Genomic DNA, 20,303 nt, shown 5'->3' on the forward strand with positions numbered 1-20,303 from the left:
GAGTAAAATCATGTCGATGTAACATATTGTCGGAGTTGCGTAGTGTCAGAGTAAAGTCATGTCGATGTAACTTATTGTCCGAGCACAGTGTGTCGAAGTTCAATTTTAGAGTCGTTTCGGACACTTTACGGGTCCGCCGTGACCTTGACCCTGTAAAAGTTTAAAATAGTTTTATTTCTTAAGTGTAGCAATCGCAAAGATCTAGTAACTCGAAATGTTTTCTTAAGTTTCATTACAGTGTGCCAAACAATTTAGTACATATTTAGCTGTACCTGCCTAATTATGTAGCAATTGATTTAAGCAAATTTCCGTAAATTAAATTGACTAGATGATCGTTTCTGTTGCCTATACTTAAGAAAGTTACTCTGCAAAGCTTATTTCTCATTTCCGTAACCTTTTTGAAGTAACGATCAAAGTTTGAAATTCCATTTACCAAATCTCGTGAATTAGAATTTCCAAAATCGATACCCTAGCACGTGTAACTGTTGTGCAATTACAAGCGGCGATCAGAATAGGTGAAGTAAAATTACATAAACGCGAAGGAAGTTGACATATGTATAATGGATTATACATTTCTTTGACATTCGGGTAACCGATGGATGCACGTAGCGTCCGACCGGCTAGTCTGGCAATCTCTGGGGAAGGCTTATGCTCAGCAGTGGACATCTTCGGGTTGATATGATGATGATGATGATGACATTGTGTTTGCAAGAGCCTGGTACCTAATACCTAAACTGAGCAGAAGATATATGTGTATATATATATTATAAGAATAAAATAATTATTATAAGAATAAAATATACCAACAGATTTATATTACTATGATGTTTGAGGGATTTATATTAATATGAAAGACGTAATTTCACGTAGTTTTGAGGTCGGTTTTTTTTTAGTACTCTATCATTAAAGATATTGTTAAACGTACGGCATAACCTTGTGAGCACACGTTTTATCTATAATTAATTATGTGATGGTGTACATCATACCAATTGTTTGGTTTTAAAGTGGTTTTAAACTAATGTATTGCTTGTAATATAATGTACCAAAGCAATGAAATTACCACCGCTGTAATGTCCCGAACACCCAAATCGGAACCATTTCAAAAAGATCTTTTTCCCAAATTCGACATTCAGGGAACAAAACTCAGGACCTCTTCATCGTCCACAGTGCTAACAGTTTGGCTGCTCCAGAGAAAAGGGAAATAGTACCTACTCCTATAGTAAGTACTCATCTAGCGGCGGTGATTTTCACATATTTCGAAATTTTAAAACCTAGTAAGGCAAACCAAGTCTGGTTAGTGACTAGCCAATAATCTTTTTAGTCACTTGAACCAATTCAAAACAGCAAGTATTTGACACTTGACAGGTTTCAAAGAAGCTAGAGTGCCTTACCAGGTATTGAATTGACAAGTAGTCGACAAGTGGAAGTTTACTGATTTATACTGAAATTTTATTCAAGATTTTCTAATACAATTACTAAACCAAATACCTAGTAAATACTTATATTGTGTTTTGATTATAGTAACTTTATTTATGTGCATAAATATTTAAAGTAAGTAAGGTTATAAAATATGTAATATATATATTAAGTTATTATGATCCTTTTTGTGACATCAATACATTCGTTGATTGGTACCTTACCTAATACTATTACTTTTTTACATTAAGTTAAAGGGCGACATGGAATTGTGTTTTCAGGCTATCCTGTAAAATTTTTACTAATGCACTTTCTAGGTTTTGTTATGGGGAAGCCGAGCCTGGCCACCAAAGTCGTCGGAAATTTGTAACGGCCACATATATGTCTAATTTATTTGCAAAAAACATTCGTGTCCTATTGAATATATCTTCCTTTATAAAAACAAAAACATAACGACTCCAAGTTATATACTATTACTTAAATACTATTCTATATACATACTATATATACCTATACTATTATTATTTTCTTATGTATATTATTACGATTTATATATTATATGTCTCTAGTAATAGTAATGTAATAAAGGCACGGGTCTGTACCCGTGCCTTTATATACTATTACATATCATCTCCCTCTTTGGATGCCATTCTCATCTACTCAGAATGTGGGTTATCGGGCGAGGAGGTTAAACACAATTGGTCACACTATCGATTTATAGTCACTTTCATAATCGATTACAATGAGATTTTGCAAAAATAATCATCGTATTCCACTAATTGATACTTAATGTAACGATTTAGTAAGACGTTCCGCACAATACGTGATGCTAGTACAGGATGTCGACGGATGATTGTTCCCCTTTTTTCCTGACGTGAGAACTCGCTCCCTAACCGTTATCGTGACAGGTGACAGTTGATGCTATCTGTTTGAAATGCATCAGTGCTGTGCGTTACACGTTGAGACAGGTAGCACATCTCACTCTAATAGACACAAACTAATCGACGCGCCGTCATATATAACTTGGAGCGGTTATTTTTTGTTATTATAAAGCCAGATATATTCAATATAAGACGCGAATGTTTTTTGCATGTTATTCGAAAATCTTTTTCCTCTGACGAATTACGCATAACGTTTTTCCTGGAACTCCTTTTAAGTATATTTTTAATAATGTTCTGTTGTACATTTAGCGTATATCCTCCCTGGATATCCTTTGGCAATAAAATTTATCATGGAAATTGTAGTCGCATTGAGGTGAAAATATTATAATATTATTGAATTCTTAGATCAGTGGCTCAACGGTTTGAGGTCTAACACGTCATTAAACAACAGTCAACAAATTGGGAAATGAACTTTCCTAAATTGGTCCTAGTCTGAGCGTTCTAGAAAGTACCTTGGAGTGAGTTTGAGACCAGGCTATTGGTGTGGTTGTTTGGCACATTCTTAGGTTTTTACGTCTCCTATACTTGGAAATTAAACTATGTTTTCGGATCGAAATCGTTTTTGATTTGATCGAAATTGGCTTTTCCAAACAAAACCAACGTTTCAGCCTTTTTACACGTCCTATGGTCACTGGTGACTGAGATTGTCAACTCGATTTATAGGCGATTTAAACCCGAAAAAAATACCAACTTTTCGGCTTCGCCGGCTTTTATAGAGTTACAAAGTCACGCCTGACTTTATTATGAAATTAATAACTTTTACCCAAGTTTAGCAATTTGCACCGTTCTTATCGTTAACCGTATAGAGTTGAATTTAAATCCTAAGTGTCAATCAGCGTAATGTACTCTTAACCCTGTACTTAAACGTCGAAAAATTGGAGCCCACTTGATGTTCCTTTGACGAAATTTAGGTCAATTTCAAGCACTTCGTTTTACTGCAGTGGAGCTGCTCCATGTGAAAGAGCTCGTCCAGGGAAGACCTTACCTATTTCTGCTGCCAAGAAGGTTCAACTGCGTGCCGGTTTTGAAAACTCTATGTCTCAGGATGACGCTGACGATGACAAAGCCCTTTAGATCTATGCGATTTAAAGCTTTGAGTGACGCTAGAACTGTTATCGATAAGCGTGTCACTTACCACTAGGCACACGACTTGTTCGTTTCGCCACTTGATATAATAAAAAAATGTATTCGTACCCTAAGCGTTGTATTTTGAAAAACGATTAGTTATTAGGATAGAAAAAGAGAATGCTTCGAAATTTTTGTCATGTGGAACTAATGGATGTTTGATGAAAAAAGGGAAAGATCGACGTCTGTACATATGTAAACTAGATTGAGGATTTCCTCAAAAAAGACAGCTCAGAACAAATATAAACCTGGTGTATAAAAGGGCTGATGCGAGTGGATGTACCGAAGGAGATATATCAGCAACTAACATTTCCACCCATTTTGGAGACATGGTTGATTGTATTTATGTGACGAGACGAACAAGTCGTGCGTGTAAGATATCTAATAGAATATAATTCGATTGAATATTTTAAGAGTTCAAATCCGTATCTTGATAGTATCTCGAAGAAAGTTTCTAGATAATTTAAAGTCAAAGTGGGCACAACTTTATTAGTAGATCACAAGAGTGCTTTGAGAAACTACCTATAGGTAGTGTTAAGAGAGGTTCTTATCTATTTACTAGAATGCTACAAGACCATTTGTACAATGTAGACAGTTTTTATTTAGTCTTGTAGACAGTTTTTAGACAATTTATAGTCTATGATAGTTTTCTTAGTAGTGCTATTTTAAAACCAAAATACTAAAGCGTTACAAACATAAGACGCAATTATCATAATACTAATAGATTTCAAGTTTAATGGCTTACAAAATATAAACTATATAAATTGCAACATGGCGAAATTAGATATAATATTTCTGACTTTTTCGCGCAATGTTTAATCGGTTAGAAAGCGCGAATTGACGTGCGACTTTAAATACATTGTGAAAAGTGATGTAAAACCTGTCGTAAAAGTAATGCTAAATTTTAAATATTTATGTATAAAATATAAACTTAATAAAAATACAGTTATCGATTTTCAGTTTTAAATATATATAGAAAGCTTAAATATACAAAATAACTCACAAAACAAAACATTTCCAAGAAGTTCTAGGCTTCTTCAAGCTAATTTGAACTTAGATTTACTTTTTAAAAAGTTAAAAATTTTTTCCCTGCTACTTCATAGTCATTCTTTAAAAATAAAAATGGCGATAAGAATTTAAAGCTTTTTTCAATACACTGTTGGGAGCATTTTGTCTATAGCTTTATCTATAGAAAAACTTTAGAACACGGAAAGATTATTTTTACTTGCTTTATGTTGTTGGTCTTGTAGAAGAATATTCACTCATAAGAAGCTTCTGTGATTGTCTACAAAACGCGACGTTTTTAAGCGATTTTTTTCTTTTGACCGTATTACAAAACCTTTATAAAAGTTATAGTATAGAATAGTGAGCGTATTATGCAATAAAAAACTTTTCAAAACACTAGGTCAAAAAACAATTGAAAAAATCCAATTTGTCGCAAAAAAAACGTTATTCTGTATAATTATATGGAATGTGTTATATATGACTAGAAAGGTGGATAAATTCCCCATCATATAAATTTATGGAATATTTTAATGACATTCCTAACTTATGTTGGAAGAAATAAAATTTTCATTACAAAATTGAGGTTATTTCTTCACGCCAACCACATTTCACACAATGATTTCACTGTATTCTATTGACAGACGGCACAATACACATACACAACATTGAAGTACAGTAGTTTACGTGCTGATTTCATAGGTCAATGGCTCATTTCAATTGTTTTTATCACTTATTTGCCATGACCGGCCCGAGCGCGAATTACGACTAATGTATCCAGGCGTTGCCAATTTGTAGGGAAGTCTCCTAATTGTGGGGAGTTTCAAGTAGATTGGGGATTTTGTGGGGATTGGCTCTATGTGAGGAAAATGTGGGGATTCTAACATTTTATCATTTTGTTTAATCTATCAATTGCTGATGCGTCGCTAGTTTCAACATCGCACATCCCTTGTATTATTAACAAGCAGCTTAAATAGAATTATTATTAGAGCACTTGGTTCTGAATTGTGAAATTACCAGTCGGTGCGTGTTGAGTTCGCGATTCTTTCTCCCGCTTAGGCCGGTCACCGGTATGAAAGAAAACGAAATGAGCTATTGATAAACAAAGCCGAGCAGTTGGTACTTCCACACCACAACTTACCACTCGTCAACTTTAAATATTAAATATAGGTCGCAACTCATTGATTATTTCTAACATTAACATAGTGTAACCAAATGCACAACAAATAATCAATTTACTTAATTTTGTAAGACAAAGAAAAATGATTTTTTATTCAGACTGATTACAGGTTAATTTCAATTATTAATTACAGTTGAATCTAATTAATATTATAATTAATATAACTGCCTCCGTGACCGAACGGTTACCATGCCGGACTGCCATGCAGAGGTCCCAGGTTCGATTCCTGGGTCGGGAGAAATATTTGTATGGCATACATTTATTCTCTCGTGAGTTTGGGTGTAATTTGTGGTTGTCTAAGTGTGTGTCCATGTCACCCGCGACACAGGGTTTCCCTAGTGTGGGGCTATGTTTAGTGTGTACTGTAAGCTTGGACGTAGCTTGTGTCGCGTAGCGAGAGGTACTTTTATAAATATAAACTGGGATAATCTTCAAAACTTGGTATTTATTGTACTTTTTACATGTTTTCTTATTGCGGTTACATCTTGAACTATCAAGACGTTCTATTCTTTCTAATCTCCTATTTCAAAACACATTCTAAATATAAAACTATATTCACTCAGCCAGTAATTCTACTCATAGAGTAGAGCCTAGACTACAGTACATTATTATTATTATTAAAATAAATAAACGATTTGAGTCCATCTAATTTTATAATTAGTTTTACTTTTTACATTCTGTTTACATTCACACCAAACGTAATAGATTGTTACATTTTGAGTTTCTTAATTCTTTACTATATTTTTAAGCGATGTATTTCTAATAAATAATGAAAACTCGAGATGTGGGGAATTTGTTGGGAATATGAACTTTGATCTCCCCAAATTTGGGGATATTAACCGTGATTTTTGGGGATTTCGAACAATTGGCACTGGCAACGCTGATTGTATCGAATGATGTGACTTAATATCCAAGGTACACCACTTCCACCAGATCTTTTAATATTCTTTACTTTATCCATTTTGCATGAACTCTTACAACGTCCACAAGAGTAAAAACCCTAATTGTAATATTGTTTTAAATAAAATCTACTGAAGACGCGCTATAACGTGATGACGATAAGTACAAACACTACAGAATGTCTATAAATTAAATATATCTAGAATAAACTTAAGAACACTAGTTTTTAAAGTATGAATAGACTTTACTGGATGTCTATAGAACAATTTTACTAAAAATAATCAGTTGTTCTACAGATGAACTTAATATAAGTTGTTTTACTTAATTAAGTTGTTTGCTATAAAGTGTTAAAATTTTAACTTGAGTGAAATAGTATGTCTATAAGAACAATTTCTTTTTTCTAAAACCATTTATAGAGAACTATTACCTAAATCAATACCATATTAAGACTGTTTATAGACATAACAGTTTTAAGGCGTATAAAGTGTGCTCCTTGGGTACTGCTGCTAAAGGAGGTTGTCCAATAGCATATATTCTTCAAATAGACTTTCCTTTTATACATAATTAAAATATATAATGGTTTAAAAATGACGCCACAAAATACGTAACTATATTTATAATTAATGGTATTTTATATTTATAAAGTTGAAATATTATTAATAACAAAAAAAATCATATTAACATAATTATTAAAAGTAAATTTTAGAGATATTTATAAATTTCATAAGCGTACTTACAGGGACACAATTTATAAATAGGGGTTCCGTTCTTATTCAGTAGGGTGTCAATACAATATATTTATGAACGTTATTATATTTTGAACGGTAATTAGTGAACGATTACATAGGTATTACTAATTTTAGTTGTGTTCGGAATAGGAGGGTTGCCTGGTTAAATAATTATTGTTTTTCAATTTAAAGGTCGTAAGTAAGAATGCTTGTGGCAGGAACTTACGACGTCAACATTTTAGTACTGCCGTCAACAAACTAAAACGCGGCTAAGTGGTCAAATATGCCTTTTAAATAGCAGTAGGTAGAGCTCAAAAACTATTTAAAAGCAGTTAATGAAAAAGTCCGACATATTGTAACTGATGATGCGTAGCTAAAATATCATTAAACAATTTCAATTACCTAAAACTGGGTCATGGTTTTTTTATGATATCTCAAGTAAGTGACTTTATTACATAGTCGCGTTTTAGTTTACAGTCGGCAATGTAGCTGTAGAGCTCCTTGTGAAAAATCGTCTAGGGAAGTATACTGCCTCCTTACTTATCAGGCACATGAGATTTGTCAACCTTTATCTCAGGGAGACATAGGTTGACATAAGACATATAAACACATATCTACCACAGACCACATAAATACTAGTAAATATCTACCCTTAATATATGACAAAATCGCCGAAATGAATGGTGCCAGAGATTAAACTGTCAAATCACGTAGTCAGGAAAGCAAATTACTGTCAAATTTTTAGGATCCCATGCAATTCACTTAATTAGTCTAATAATAAAGTAAATACAAGTTGAACATCTTAGAAAATGCTTCAATAAAATCTATTCGAGTACAATATAGCAATTTACAGGCAAACTAAAATGTCTCACATAGCACTTGACGTATGGCCACCCCACTTAACCCTTGTCGGTACGAAAATAGCCGCACCTGAAATCATTGGCTCAATACATGAACGCGATTTTCGTTAACCCGTATTGCCTATAATGGGCGTAAAAGGGAACGCTGACATTCTATCGACTGAAATATTGTTTTGAAACTTTATGAGCCTCGGTTCTAGGTACTATAAAGTACTAGAGTTCGTATATAGGTTTCTATACATCCTCCTAAGGCCCCGTGTATATCAAAATGTACATAATATTATTCCTGTGATCACGTTATATCTATTTAAAAGTTCGAAAAATTGCTTAATGGAACCAATCAATTTGTATTCTCGTTTATATATAGATAACTAAATATTATGTATAAATAAAAATAATTATGATAGCGATATGCTTATGATGATCATCAATACGTCGCACATGAAATCAATTACTGTCGTAACTCAAAAATGATGGAATTGAGAAATCACGATTTGAAAATAAAAAAATACTGTATGGGTCTTATTGAGAATAATGTGATTATTGTTATTTATACATAACATTTAGTTACCCATATACAAACGAGAATGAAAATTTATTGGTTCCATTCAGTAATTTTTTGAACTCTCAAGTCGTGTTTTCTCAATTCCATGTGCGATATACATATAAAAAGAACAGTCCTACAAAACTGTGTATACAATTTGACTGCAGGATCTAAACGAGTCTCAACAGAACAAAAAGTTACATATTGAGACATTGACTATTTGTAAGTCAATGTATTGAGGTTAAAAGTTATTAAAGAAAAGAATTAGTAAGTATTTAACAAAAATTTGTGACATAATAATCTATCAACATTTTTACATTTGCAGTGTCACTCAGTGCTTTAAATCGCAAAGATCTGAGGGGCACTGCCACTGCGTCTGTCACCCTGAAACATAAGTTGACAAGTCCCATGTGCCTGTAATTTCACCAGCACCCTTACTCTTCAAAACCGGAGCGAAGTAATGCTCATATTACTGCTTGGCGGCACAAACAGGTAAGGTGCCAGTATTTCCCTGGCCAAACTTTTTTATAAGAAGCTCTACTGCTACTAAAAACATGGGACTACCATGTGCCTGTTATTTCACCAGCACTCTTACCTATCAAAACCGGAACACAGTGATGCTCACACTGCTGTTTGGTGGCAGCTACTTAAGTGTCATTTTCGTGTAAGATATGATCATTCCAAAATATCAGGAAAATATAAAGGAATCATACCTTGGTAAGATACTTGTAATTAGTGAATAATCGTTTATTGAAAAACCACGACAATCTTAAAATTCGGTACGGATCCTTTTAGAGCCAATTACTTATTTCGTAATAATCTCTTTGATGTTTTGTTTGAGGTATAATTGATTATCGCAAGAAATCCATTATAGTTTCTCGAGAAATTGTAGAAAACTAATTAACTACGAGACACAAAATGTTAATAACAATATTGCTTAGTGAATAAAACATCTTCAATGTTACCTTTTGAAACCTTTTATCTATTGAACATGAAAGGAAATACTGCTGTAACTCTAAATGGCGGAATTGAGAAAACGATTTGAAAATTAAAAACAAATACTGTGTGGATCTTATTGAGAAAAATGTTATTTTTATTTATATATAATATTTAGTTGTCCATTTATAAACGAGAATATATATTTATTGGTTTCATTCAGTAATTTTTTATATAAAAATGGAAGTAAATTAATTTGCTACTCCGCGAACCCGGTGAAGGTTAAATCGTGTAAAGCTGCTTCGCTTGTATTGAACATTTTTTCATGCAGTTAATTTTCTCACCTTCCCTCCGCATAAAATTAATAAAATAAATAACACAAGCGCAATTACAGTCACAGACACCACCACCAAAAATATATCCGACACGTGTTTCGCCTCTCTACGAGGCGCGGCATCCTTCAGGGGTTGTTGATTGTTGACAAGCGCAGCAACTTTACTCAACTTAGCCCTCACTGGGTTCGCGAAGTAACAAATTAATTTACTTCCATTTTTATTAACATGGACTTCCGCATAGTAGCGCCTGAATCTATTAATTACTTTCAAATCATGTTTTCGCAATTGCACAATTTTGAGTTACGACAATATTTGGTTTCATGTGCGTTATCATTCGACATCCGTAGTCGAGAGGTTTGCACACCGCTTCTCATTGCGTCACCATCTCAGGTCCTGGGTTTGATCCTCGGCCGGGTCAAAGTAAAAAACTAATAAATAAATAAATAATAAATAACGCACACACTCAACATAGCCCCGCACTAAGGAAACCCTGTGTCGCGGGTGCCATGGACACACACATAGACAACCACAAATTACACCCAAACTCACGAGAGAAATAAATGTAAGCCATGCAAACATTTCTCCCGGCCCAGGAATCGAACCTGGGACCTCTGCGTGGCAGTCCGGCATGGTAACCGTTCGGCCACGGAGGCAGTTTAAAAGTAAAAGTAAAAACTATCTATATTGTCCCGGGTCTGGGTGTTGGTGGAATCGTCGTTGTTTCAGATGTCCATAACATAAATTTTGATCAGCAACGTACGTAATGTTGTCTAATATTTATATATTTTATTTATTTATGTAACTGGCCACTGAACTTTAGAAAACTCAAACTGAAATAATTAAATATTTATATCAATTTCATGGGTAAGTAAATTACACTTGAAATCCTCACATTGATTAAGCTCTATTACTCATTCGTAAGGCAACTTCCCCTGAGAAGGATGAGTTAGAAACCCTAGGGGTTGCCTTTCGTAATTAAATTTTTGTACACATTTATCATTTACAATATAGAAAAGGAATGCCAATGTCATAGTGTTTCATCATATTTTGTTTCTAAACAACACGCAGGTAAGCTCTTTTTTTTCATACTCCATTTTCATTAAATCATTCAAGTTATTGTACGCATAACGTATCGATGATTATATATATTACATTATTTAACTTTGTTACATTACTCTTTTATCATCATAACTTTTACCAGTGATTTTTCGCGGTCCCTGCATTAAGTATATAAATACTTGTATCGCAAAGACCTAGTACCTATAAGTCCAGTAACTTATATGTGTGGCACACAGTTAAGTTAAAGTAGGTTCATGGGGTTTTAAAATAAGTTTAAAAATGATATTAATTTATAAACCTCCTTATGCTTTGATGTGGATATGCGTTTGTGTGTTTGTGCTTTTGCGGACGCGGTATGAGTGAATGTAGTAAAGTAAAGGGAAGTTAATTAATTATTGTAAATATACTTTCTGTTTACAAATGCACGGAATGATAATGAATTCGTTTGACTTAACACCCTATGTGTAATGAAGACCACGTTACATTCCAGATAGTTAAATTGTGATAAAAATAAACATATTGTTGAACTAATTTGATCTTTGCTGGAGTAGCTTAATTTTTTGACCTACCGCCTCTGGATTCGAATCCGGACTGAGGTGGACCTCAGAGTTTCTCAGAATTTATGAAAGAAATTTAATTTGAAATTTACCGTGAGGAATTTGCCAATGAAAATATCGTGAGAAAACCTTATTTTATAGTTTTTATGATGTGTGTATGTCCAAACCAGCATTGGACTCGTGTGGGAACTATAGACCATGCCCTCTCTTTCTGAGATGAGGCCAGTGTCATGTGAGACCTATATAGGCTCGAGGGCCATTATTATTATATTAGGCATTCATTTGATCTTATTTCAAACTGGGCCTACGACAATTTGTACAGTAATAGAACTAAGTCCACGAACTTTAGAATGCCCCAGATAACACCATACCTAATTATAAGCAGAGCGATAGTATTGAATTTATATTGGTTGGTTAATTACCTCCATGGCCGAACGGTTACCATGCTGGACTGTCACGCAAAGGTCCCTGGTTCGTTCCCCGGGCCGGAAGAAATATTCGTACGGCCTTAGATACATGTACATATTTCACTCATAAGTTAGGGTGTAATTTGTGGATGTCTATGGCACCCGCGATACAGAGTTTCCTTAGTGCGCGACTATGAGTGTGTGGAAAATAAAGTATTGGTCCGGATCAGTAGACTAATGAGGTCGTAAGGAATTTGACTAAAGCGTCCCAATATCTTGCCGACTCCCGAGCCTGCCTTTTCAAACAAGTATTGCCGTTCCTAAACTTTTATCTTAATATAGAATGCCAAAGGTATAAAGGTTCTTGTTACACCCGACATATCTTTCTATAGTATTTATATATATATATATATATATATATCTTTTTATAATCTTGTGTACATAAAGCAAGATATTATACAAGATTAATTATAATAATAACGCACACACTCAACATAGCCCCGCACTAGGGAAACCCTGTGTCGCAGGTGCCATAGACACACAGACAACCACAAATTACACCCAAACTCATGAGAAAAATAAATGTAGACCATACAAATATTTCTTTTGGCCCGGGAATCGAATCTAGGACCGGCATGATAACCTTTCCGCCACCGAGGCATTAAATTGTCTTAGATATACTTGAAAAATCTAGATTTTACCACGCAATTAACTATGTACAGGGTCAAGAACACGTCTAGCTTGACTCTTAAGACTTAAGGCCAACTCTATGCCGCTTCCGATAAGAACGGCCCAAAGTACAAAGTGTGAAGTTTGACGTGTTCTTGACTGTACATATTGTCGGCGTTTTGTAGAAAAGGCGAAAGTGCCATTTCGATACTTTTTTCAGGGTGTTTATTTTTTATTTATTTGTTTTAGGTTTTAGCGACTGTTTTAAAATATGGACGTCCTGATTTAAAATCAAATTTTTGTTTTAATTAAGTTTAAGTTTTAAAATTGATAATTATAACAAATAATTATGAAACATCGTGATATTCAATCTATTTAATAATATATATCTACAATCAAGGTTGATCTTTTGGACATTGAACCTGTGCTAGTGCTAGCAGCATAGAATTAAATTTTATTAATTAAAGTTAAAATTCTACCTTACATCTTACGTAGCTGCAAATTTTTGCAGTTAAGAAATATGACAGTTTCTTAACAAAAAATGCGTAGTGTACTGTCAACAGCACAGCAAGCCTTAACACTTTTGTACGAATATCGTCTCCAATGCAAAACGGAATAAAATCCATCAACGTATACCTTGATGTGCTGCTATCTATACCTGCTTGTAATTAAGAATTTGGAACTCTGTAAAACGTATGGAGACGTATAGTATATAACATGATGTTTTATTCAAAGGTTTCGCAATATCTTTGAGAACGTTTAATGAATTGAAATAAACCGACGCCATTAAACGTTTCATAAATAAACTTTTTATGCTCAATAAATATGAAAAGAGTACTTAACGTGGTCAGGTTACTTAAAAAGCGTAATGGGATCCCTTTGGTCATGGCTTAATTGGATTAATCACTCAGCACAACAGAATTTTAAGCATTTAGTCGTTCAGGAAGGGTCTTATTTTTGCACGCCCCAGTTCTTGCGGTCCTTTAACTGTTTTTTTTTTATTTATTCATTCAAGATAATCAACAGCCCATTACCGACAATTTAGTAGCAGTAGAGCTCCTTCCGAAAGAGTTCATCCAGGGAAGTACTACCATTTTACCTATATCTGCTTCCAAGCAGTAACATGAGCATTACTGCGTTTCAATTCTGAAGGGTAAGGGCGCTGGTGAAATTACAGACACATGGGACTTTAAAACCACGTTTCAAGGTGACGGGCGCTTTGGCAGTGTCCCTCGGATCTTTGCGATGTAAAGCTCTTAGAACACTGCAACTGTTATGGACAGGCGTGTAGCTTACCATCAGGCGCACGACTTGTTCGTCCCGTCACTTGATAAATTAAAAAAAGATGTATAAACATAAAAACATTTTTTTTTAAATAAAACATAAAAAACATAAGATAAAATTAAATAAGTATAAAATGATATTCAAATGTGAAAGCATAATTGAAATTCGTTTGAAAGATAAATTAGTTACCGGCTTCTAGAAATCAGTTGTTAGACAGAAATGGTGATACTTGTGTGCGATGTCACAATCTTTAACAGCGCCATACAAGCTACATGCTTTGATGGTTTTGCCAAAAAGGACGTAGCATCCGCGGAAGCACCCTCACCGCTTGCTTTAATTATTCCTAAAATCTATTCATAAATATCAAAAGTGATGTTAGTTGAGATCCAAAAATGAAATTCAGATTAACTAGCCTTAGAATTTGTTTGAAATTGAATGAATTTAAAAAAGCCAGTTTACTTTTATTCCTCGCATTAATATTATAACTGTCACTATTTTTCATTAAAAAACAATATTCTTCTTAACGTAAATTACATTTTCATAAATGTATAAGAATGTTAATTTTCTAAACTTCTCTCTCAAAGACATTGCAAATTGCCCTAAGCGCACATTTGTTGCAAGACAAACATTTACGTTGTACTAAAATAAAAAATTAATAATAGTTTATTATTCTAAGTTAATAGTATTTTATGCAATCGTAGCATATTGAGGGTTCTAAAGTCGATGACCGTGTTTTGGCTAACCTAATTATGTAATGATTGCATTTTTGTACAAGTAAATAAAATAATGAAACAGAACCAATATTTTATGTATATTTGTTATCAATCCATGACGACAAACGCATTTTTTTAATAAATTTTAATTCATAGGAATGAAACTATTTTTCCGGGTTTAAATCGCGTATATTTGTTTTTTCAAACAAACCGACGTTTCGGGCCCTTTACAGGTCCCATGGTCACGGTTGACTGAGGTGGTACAGTCTTCAACCAGTTATGTCTAACCTAAAAAAACCTAAGAACTCGATAAATTTTAATTCGTTTATTAGGTAGGCACAGGTTCCACCATACAGCCTCTTCATATATTTAGTTGAAAGTCAAACAAACGCTACAAAACAAAAACTAAATAAAACTAGCCAAGTAACGGTTAAACATATTTTAACTAATGTTTTTTTTTTCATAAAGATTTATGCACGGTTATATGCGCGGTTGCAAGACTTTTAGGCCAATTTAACCAATCAGGAGGCAGTTGGTACAGCGTTTGATTGGCGTCAAGTAACTATAACGTAACCTGTGGTAGTGTCCTAATTCACATTATAATTATCAAAAATACTTTTTTTGAAACTCATAGTTCTGTGTACAGAACTTTATTGAAATTTTTCAGCTCTGTGGCGAGTACCATAGACAATAGAATTTTGATTAGAACTAAAAAGAGCGCCTTTACGATATGGTCTATGATGTTCTAAATGACAGACTAAAGTAAAGAAGTAGAAAAAAAATTTGTTAATAAATATCCATTTCTCATAACAAATATACTCTAATTAAATTTGTATTGAATTGATAGTCATTTTTTTTGTGTGAAATTACCCCACTAGTTTGTTGTAATTAGGCGAAAAAGTCGTTGAAAAACCAAATACAAAGATCCGACAAACAAGCATATGGAAAAATTCGTGAGGTCCGCTGGTTCGTTCTGTGGCTTAGTTAGCATAGCGTCTGGAACGGTTTGATAGATATTCTGCCGGATCAAAGGATTGTTTTCTAAATGTTCGATCTTTGTATTAATAATTATAACAAAATGTACTCTACCTAGTACCTATGCACAAATAACTTACGCTCAAAATCCATTAACAAATATTTTGTCATACTGACTGTAAAGACGAAAATGCCTGTGTATATTATTTTACAGTCTTTCATCGGCCCTTATTAAATATTCTATCTGTAGCATTATTATATTTATATAACTCTGCTTTTACTTAGAATAATATACCCTAATGAGGTTTCCTTTATCTGATTCGCTTTATACTGTAATAACAATTTGTGTTTGTGTTGAAACGTTGAAATTATTTTACGATTGTGTAGAACCCATTTCTGAGAACATATTCAGTGTCGTGAAATCGACTGATAACTACCAATTTATAAAAGTGTTCTTTACTTACTTTAAATTATATTCTATTCTCATGGGTGTAGGAATGGAGCCCGCACAACGACGTACCATTCCTTTCTTGTATGACTGGTCCAAGCTGCAGCCTTAGCATGAGCCCGAAGACAAAAGCTATCTCTTCTTTGAACTATCAATTTTCTCTCGAAAATCTCGATTAAATTGACAGTTCGAAGAAGAGATAACTTTTGCCTTCGGGTTCATGCTAAGCCTGCTGGACTACAATTGGCGAGTAGGTAACTTACGCCGATGGCAAGCATTACAGCGTATGCCGTCGATACGATGAGAAGAAGTTATATTCTGCTGTCTTCTTCGCTCCTCTGATACCCTCATGCTAAACATTTCTCCGACTTCTATACCAACTCTTTTACCGTATCTGCTATCCGGCTGTAGTTCCCTATCTGAGACAATTCGACAAGTCCATTTCTTGGTCCCTTCAAACAAAGTGTCTCCTAACTTAAGTCTTTTTATAGTATCATTAACATTATTTCCCTGTGTTTCTTTTATATAAAATATAAAAAAACACACTATTATACTATAAATATTATATTTTTAGTTTTGTAAGAAAATTAAATACCATAACATTTCATTTTGTAATTTTATCAAATTATTATAAACAAAAAGCAAAAAGTCAACAAGTCGTGCGCCTGGCGGTAAGCGACACGCCTGTCCATAGCAGTTGCAGTATCGCTCACAAATTGAAATCATAAAGATTAAGAAAGAGACTTAAGATGACAAGTTCCATGTGCCTGTAATTTCACCAGCACCCTTTCCCTTTAAAACCAGAACGCGGTAATGCTCACATTACCGGTTGGCGGCAGAAATAACTAAGGTAGCAGTACTTCCTGTTATGGAGAGGCGTGTTGCTTAACACCAGGGGCACGCCTTGTTCATCCCGTCACTTAGTATCGGTATTGGTACGAAAACCCTGTATGGAATTTAAAATACACCCAAACTCACGAGAGACATAAATATAGGCTGTACAAGCATTTTTGCCGGCCTGGGAACTGCACCTGGGACCCCTGTTTGGTAACCGTTCGGCCACGGAGGCAGACTAAAGGTTATTATACAACTTCTGCGTACTTGGGTGTACCTTGTATGACCCGTTTAGCTCTCTCAGGCATTCTCGATCTAAGAAGTTAAAATTATATATTGTAATGATAAATGTATATTTACAAAGAGCAATCCCTAGAGTTTCTTGCTCATTCTTCTCAGGGGAATCTGCCTTACGAATGAGCAGTAGAGTGTAATCAGTATGACGATTTCAAATGTAATTAGTCTACCTATGAAATAAAGATTACTTGACTTTGGCTTTGCAGTTAATCAGTAGGTACATCAGCTTATTGTAATATACGTACGTACATTTTCGTTCTGCGTTGTCATTGTATTTTTTATGCAATCAAAGTTCCAATCATTCATTCATTTGTCAATTAAAATAATTAGTGTCACTGAGCCCTCCTCTGATTTTAGTCCTCACAAGTTCCTAAAAGAATAAACAAGATCTTGCAATAAATTTACAAGAGCACATTTCAATACATTTTAAAAAGTTAGAAACGATTTTTGTTCGGATATAAATCGCATGTATTTGTTTTTTGTCACAAACCAATATTTCAGGCTCTTTACTTCCTGATTCCAGAGTCAGAAAAAAGTATTGAAGCGATCGATATACAATTATATAATACATAGATCGAACACTTGTTGTTGCAGATCTTAGTTATTGGTTTTTAACGACGGGAGAGCGTCTGTATTGAATGAGTTTTCTCAGTTCGAACTTTGTAAAAATAATATATAAAATAAATAATTATTACAAACTAAGTAAAATTTTCACTTAGATTTCACAAAAAATTATTGAATATTATGATAGTAAAACATCGTGATCTCAATAAACAACATTTCGATCGATATATTTTGAAATGTTTTGATCCTGTACTCTTATTATTATTATTTACATTCTTGTAGCGACTGTAATCAACGTATTACGACGATGTAGACATGAAGGAACATGTACCTATTACCATCTTCAAAGCACGTAATTTATTCACTCCAAGTGTATATTATGAAACAGAGTCGGTACTTCTACTAACAAATTGTAAATTTTACCATAAATTGTGTTTGGAACGAATGAGAACCGTTAACACGAACAAGCAACCTCTGCTGCATATTCACAGTGTTGATATTCCGTTGTGTCCACTTTAAATACATATATATGGCAAATTTTAATACTGCTTGTGATGGAGACGTTGTACAGGCAAGGACCATTCTTAGTGTAAGAGGCATAGACTTCAATTTAAATATATGTCAAACTTGACGTGCTCTTGTACCTGTAGGTACAATATGTCATACTCACAGACGTTTTTTGTGGTCGCTAAGAAACTAAGCACTGCGAAAGTTCGTATAAATAATTGTTTCCTGCTGTATCTCACTTTACATGCTTTGATTGAGTTTCTTTGGTGTCCCCTTTTTTATTGATATTTATTACGATTGCGACTCGTGGAGCTTTGTTAAAGGCACGTCTTTTCTTCATTGCCAGTTGATATGTTATGAACGGGGTATCGATATTGAACGAAGCGTGAAATACGGTTAGAATTTTGTAAAATCTTTTAATGGTGGATAATGGACCTACTAAGTGCATTACGTACCTAAGTAAGCGTACTTAGGTACGTAATGCACTTAGTACATTCGATTGTAAGTTTGGTACTTGCACCTAAATGCAACATAATTAACTTTCGTACTATATTAGCTATTTATGATATCGTCGGGGATAGTGCAATTACGCGTAACTAGCATTGGATTATGTATATAGTTTCCATTTCGGTAATTTAGTGGCCAAATCAAATATCGTGGCAACCAAAATAGCGTGATTTAGTAGAATCTATTGTTGTCAGTCCGTAGATCACATGAATAAATGCCACAAAAAAAAATTACTGTGTGAACGAAAAAGCGCCAAAACAAGTACATTTAAATTTAGAATTCCAATACAAAACTAAACTGATAAAAAGACTATATAAATATGTACAAAAACATTTGTTGCGACTGCTGCGATTCGCTACAATTGAAGTAAATTAAACTACTATACCGCGAACCCATTTGAAATTAATTTACTTCCATTTTTATTTACCTGTATTTTCGCAAGGTAACTTTAATTTTCCTGATAGTATGTTTAGAGGACGCCAAGACACAGACACATAAAACGTCATACGATTCGTGAGGGATAATCTCGTACGACGACGCCCTGGACACTAAGATCCGTCTGAGGCACTCCTTTCTACAACAAATAAATGATAATAATTTAACTTATGTCACTTACGGTATACTTGGTTTTTAGAAACAATTTATTATTAATTCATGAATTTGCAAATCTCAATTCTCAAAAGAGAACCGTACTCATGTATAATCCGCAATTTTTAGCTTCGGAAATGAAATTGGAGGGGAAAGTTTATTATTTCGTCAGTCAATTTCTTACGTAATTTAGTGTTGGGTAGCGGCGTCGCCAACGAAGGTTATTTTGTTTTTGACAACATTCGGCCTTTTAGGGTGGTTTTTGTGCCTGTTGTAACGAATAGGATAATTGTTTTGTGGAAAATTCCGTTACATTATTGATTACCTGACCTAACGGTATGGAGAAAAGATAATTATTAAAAGAGTATTTTAAAAGATAGTGCTGAAATTCTGTTCTGAAACTTTAAACAGTTTTAGTAAAATTGGACTGCACTTTCATTGAAATTCAGGAATTATTTTACAGCATTGTTCGAAGTGATAATTTTAATTGATAATTAACACGACAATGAACTACTGAACAGAATACGTGACAGCCCCAACAGCCTCCTGAAGACTGTTGCGGAGAGATGTGAGTGCCCAATTATGCGGCACTTAATAAATAGTACTAGGTCAATAGTAGAGTATAAGTACTAACATAGTTTTAAGTCTGTACTAACACTTTATGGATCACAGTTGTCTTAAATAAAGAATTTATTATTATTATTAATGACCTCGATATTTATAAAATTAATTGGAACAACGAAATGCTACTGGTAACAATGTCGTCACACGTGTGAGTGTCAAAGACGTATCCAAACGTGCCAAACTTAGAGCTCATAGGACAGGAGGCATCATCAATAGGCAGTTCCCTCTGTCAAGGTACCTGTAAGTAAAAAAATACCATCGCATAATAAACAATTCTTTCGAATCGACGTTTTTTCATTTCCA

General features: G+C 34.0%; 1 protein-coding gene and 1 long non-coding RNA gene across 2 annotated transcripts in view; one reads left to right on the top strand and one right to left on the bottom strand.

Annotated features, from left to right (window-relative positions):
- LOC113237221 (ras-related protein Rab-37-like) overlaps positions 1-20,303 on the top strand; it is a 75,309-nt gene that overhangs the window by 28,406 nt on the left and 26,600 nt on the right. The window lies entirely within an intron of this gene.
- LOC113237222 lies at positions 10,361-19,350 on the bottom strand. Its single transcript, XR_003311023.1, has 3 exons — positions 19,216-19,350; positions 17,460-17,580; positions 10,361-10,395 (listed from the first exon to the last, which is right to left on the bottom strand). It is a non-coding gene; the product is annotated as an uncharacterized LOC113237222 (long non-coding RNA).

This window comes from Hyposmocoma kahamanoa, unplaced genomic scaffold (genome assembly GCF_003589595.1).
Source record: "Hyposmocoma kahamanoa isolate Upper Pololo Valley unplaced genomic scaffold, ASM358959v1 93, whole genome shotgun sequence".
Classification (NCBI taxonomy): Eukaryota; Metazoa; Arthropoda; class Insecta; order Lepidoptera; family Cosmopterigidae; genus Hyposmocoma; species Hyposmocoma kahamanoa.